We start from the raw sequence: 4,877 nt of genomic DNA on the forward strand, positions 1-4,877 counted from the left end.
GTTGAATAAAATGAGCGCTTCACGTTTCAAAATTAAAATGCAGCGCGGGTGTTTTTATATGAATGTATCTTTGAAAAGAACCGACTGTCTTCAGAAAAGCTTCAATGTCATTTTCATTTTGTCTTTCCTGTAATGCCTGATAGCGTTTGTGAGCAGCGCTTATTTAATTACAGCCTTTACTGGGGAAACCGCTATATCTCCAGCTCCCAAAGCGCGTCCTGCTGGCAGAAAATTAATTTGCAGTCTGTGGGAATCACTGGTGTCTGTCAGCAAACATAAACAAAAGGCATCCTTCAGAACTGTTTTGAGAAGGTGCTTAAGTTTTGAGCCATGTATTATTACTTTAAATTGGGCTACTACTACTATTACTATCGTGTACCCTGCAATAATCATTTACTCAAACTCACTTTTATGAGATGAAGGGGATCTTGTACCCTGCAATAATCATTTGCTCAAACTCACTTTTATGAGATAAATGGGGAAAAAAAAAGAGAAAATCGGCCAAACATATCGGCCAAAAAATTCACAATCATATATCGGCCATCGGCTGTCCTGATTTCTAAATATCGGCATCGGCCAGTGAAAAACCCATTTTGGTCGACCTCTAGACATAATATAACCTCTGTAAATAAATAGAATTTAAATTCACGTCTCGCGCACTTTGAATGTAACGTGTACATTCCCTTGGAACTGGAATCATGGCGGAATATCATGTGAAGTCCACTTCGCAGGGCACTTACGGTCGAATAAGACAACGCTTGAATGCTGCTGCCTGAACAAGAGACCTGCTTACTGAAGTGAAAGTGTAGGCTGGTGTCACTATCTCGCGAACGCGGCCACGGATCTCCACCAAATTCGGGGGATCCCTTCAGCTCGAGGAGCCCTCTCGAACGCCACCCTCCGCGCATCAGTAGCCCCCCCAGGATCGCCAGATTGGTCGGCGCCGGACCGCGAATGTAACCGCCCGTAACTCCTGGACCCCGGGGGCTATCAATGGCGGGGGGTGGTCTCATTCGAAAGCGGGCCTCGAGACGTACACTTGATTCGGCATTCGAGAGGGTTCCTCGAGCTGAAGGGATCCCCCGAATTTGGTGCGAATCCGCTGCGCCGTTACAGAGATATGGCCGTTCAAAGTTTCAATGGTATTCCATACACTTAGGCCTAAGCTTTAAAACGTTTCATCCAGGTCACCAGTAACAAACGATGGAGCGTGCTCTGCTGGACAAACGACGTAATTACACCATTTACAAGCATTTTATCTGCGTTTTATGTTCTCTAAAAAAAATGTCATATCGGTGGCATATTAGCCGATACCAATATATTTGCGACAGTCTCATACCGGCCGATAAAATCGGCGAAACGATATATTGGTCAGTCTCTATTCAAGAGATGCACTGAAATCTCCAGGCGATTCAGAAAAAATCTCTGTCTGATTGGATGCAAAGAAATCAACGGGCATGACTTCTAAAACTTACATACTGCAGACAAAATTGATAATTTAGTTTACACAGTACAAGCACAATTAGTGAGAATTCAAATACTTGCAAAGTTATTTATAAGGAGTTATTTTGAGGGCATCGTGTTTGGTGTGTGGCAAAAAAAGCAAGATCTGTTTGGAACAGTGTTTGAAGTCACTGACACTTTTTCGACACTATTTTAAAAATTGTTGGAGCCTTTAAGTAAGAGATAGTCCACAGCTAGTTTGGTTAGTTTTTAAGGCGTTTTTTTTTTTTTTGGACTAATTTTATGGTGAGAAGTATAAATTAAAGTTACTTCTGAGGTAAATTCAAGGCTTATTCCTCACAGCGTGTCTTCCAAAAACTGTGGACATTTACATGTTTGCGCGTCTCAAGCCTGGTTTTACGTGGATTATTATCTTACAGCGCGCGATGTGCATGATCACATTATTGAGCTCAGATGGGAAAGACTGTACCTCGCGTTGGTTTCATACGGATTATTTTATCAGAGAATATTTGTTTTCGACATACTCGACTTCATTTAAAAATAGACACTTCAAACTTTCTTTAGATATACTTCTCATGTCATTTTCGTTCATTTTAGTGACTCGTTTCAGGGAGATATTCACGGAGACTGAGAATGCAGAAAGCGCACCCTATTTGTTTTCTTTATTTTACAAAACCAAAAAAAAAAAAGTTTTGTTGCTCTGTTTTGATATTTCGAGTGTACACAAATAATACTTATGTAATTTTTCAGTCAATATTAATGAAAGAACTATGAGTTTCACATTGTAGTGTATTTTTTAGGTTTGATAAAAGTCAACTTGAAATTAAAGTAATTAGTAATCTGATTACTTTTTAAATGCAGTAATCAGTAATGTAATCAAATGACAATTTTAAAGAAGTAATTAGTAATTTGTGGTGGTTGTACTTTTTTTTTTTTTAGTAACTTACCCAACACTGACTGTGAGCTTTTCAGTAACAAAGCTATTTTACTGATAAAAGTAATGGGAGAGCAGCATTACAAACACGTTCTGTGTTTCTGAACCCATAATCTTCGGTTTCAGCCAAGATTGTTTATTCGGTGCTAGGGGTGCTCCGATCGATCGGCCGGAGATTGGTATCGGCCGATAATCACATTTTATGACTTGATCGGTACTCACTACACTTGGCTGATCTCACGAACCGATCACAATTTGAGGACGTCAACACGTGACGACGTACATAATGCGTGGGTACATAAATGATTTGGTGCCACAGTCATGTCATCGCCGGTGTGGAAATGCTATGACGTTTCGAGAAACAATGAAAAATTTGCTATTTGTCGTCGTGCATGTTTTGCATGACGATATGATGAATGGATGGTTAATTTTTAACAGCAGATTCAGTGACGTTACGAACCGATCACAATTTGAGGACGTCAACGCGTGACGACGTACATAATGCGTGGGTACATAAATGATTTGGTGCCAAAGTCATGTCATCGCCGGTGTGGAAATGCTATGACGTTTCGAGAAACAATGAAAAATGCGCTATTTATCGTGTATGTTTTGCATGATGATATGATTCGCGGCCGCTCTAATGCTTGTTTATCAGCCAGCTGCGGCATGTTTCTGAAGCGGCTCTCCGCATTGCTTGGCTAAAAATAGTCTTTTGTGAGGTGTCAGCGTGGAGGACAGAACAAAACCTCATTGGAGCCGTAAGGGATAACGGTAACATAATACGCTGATCGTGGGCTGCTTTTAAATGAACATTTATTTATAAAACAAAATATCTTCTTTGGCCATATTAGCCTACTCAATAGCATTAACACAGGCTTTACTCCTTTCAAACTTTATCTGGAATGTCACCGTTTCTGTCACTGCAACTTCCTGATCAGGCGAACACACACACAAGTGAAATCGTCTGCCTGATGAAAAAATGTATTTAAAAAATGATATGTTTGCTGTGTAAATCAGACGGACTTACTGAAAATGCAAAGTCATTCTCTGCCAGCAGGAGGTGCTTTAAAGCGGGAGAAACCGGTTTCCCCAGTAACGGCTGTAAGCAGCGCTGAGCTCACAAACGCTGCTTTATCAGGCATATAACATGCAAGATGAAATGAAAATGACATCGAAAATTCTCTAAAGTTAGTCTTCCTTCAGAAATACAGTGATATAAAAACACCCGCGCCTCGTTTTGATTTTTAAACGTGCAGTACATGCTCATGTTTATTCAACGAAGCTTTTTGGAAAATCGGTCAGTTTTGATATTGTGGCGAGCGCCACAAATAAATAAATGTATGGGAAACATCCTAAAGCACAACCACCTGAGCCCAACTTCAGTCTACTCATCACCTTAACTTTAACTGCGTTTGTAGCCGGCGCCATAGCCAGACTGATAAACAGTCTGCACAGACCGGAAGTTAACTTCGGGCCAGGCGCGTGCGCCAGATGAAACAGTCTAAAGCTTGAAGCATCAGAATCGGCATCGGCCGATCACCACGACAAGAAATCGGTACTCAGTATCGGCTGCAAAAATCCTGATCAGAGCATCCCTATTCGGTGCATCACAATTTTCTCATTGGCCACTAAACACTTTTGCTGGAAAATGATGCAATTACGCATTTGCTGTGAAACATTACTGATCTATGCTAAGTTATTCTCACCATTTTAACCAGCTAAATGACATCAGCAGACAGTAGTAGCTAGGGCTGGGTATCGAGTTCGATACTTTTTAGGCACCGACTGAATTGCCTCGATAGCATTGAGTATCGAAAAACGGTCTCGTCGTTCGGTAGGCCTGCACGATTAATCGTTTGTAAACCGAAATCGCGATTTGAAAGGGTGCGATTTTCAAAATGCAAGAGCTGCGATTATTTCGATGAAGGACTATCAAATATGTAACAAACATCTACATAGTTTTTGACAGTTTGCTTCATGCGCATTTTACTTTGATGCAGCGTTTAACCAATAGGGGGCATTTTAACACTGCACGTGCTGACTGAACCAGCAAATAACGCCATTTGGAAAAGATAAGCGCGAGCGGGAGCAGCAGTTCAACTTCCCAACAAAGTGTGTCTGCAGAAGAGCAAAGTCCTGCAGACGACTTGGTACCTAAATGAAAAAGCACCGCATATGTTTGGAATTATTTTGATTTCGACGTTCTGATGTACTTCAAAGGCAAGTTGTAAAACCTGCCGAACGTCTGTGTCGACCTCGCGAGGCAACACAACCAACCTGTATCAGCACCTGCAGAAGTATCACAGACAAATCTATGATGAATGCATGGCCAAAAGGCCCACCGATGAACACCCTTCGTCACAACCACCACGACTGACATCCAAGCAAACTTCAATTGCTCAAGCATTATAAAGTGGCACACACTGGTGCAGTCTGTCTCGTATTTTCTTTATGACCACGAAAAGAACTAAAATACTTC

The 4,877-nt window shown here is 41.3% G+C and overlaps 1 protein-coding gene across 2 annotated transcripts in view; it reads right to left on the minus strand.

Annotated features, from left to right (window-relative positions):
• Positions 1-4,877, minus strand: part of LOC107670940 (myb-related protein B-like) — a 26,738-nt gene that overhangs the window by 11,267 nt on the left and 10,594 nt on the right. The gene's annotated exons all lie outside the window — the stretch shown is intronic.

This window comes from Sinocyclocheilus anshuiensis, unplaced genomic scaffold, assembly GCF_001515605.1.
Source record: "Sinocyclocheilus anshuiensis isolate Anshui unplaced genomic scaffold, SAMN03320099.WGS_v1.1 scaffold1503, whole genome shotgun sequence".
Lineage (NCBI taxonomy): Eukaryota > Metazoa > Chordata > Actinopteri > Cypriniformes > Cyprinidae > Sinocyclocheilus > Sinocyclocheilus anshuiensis.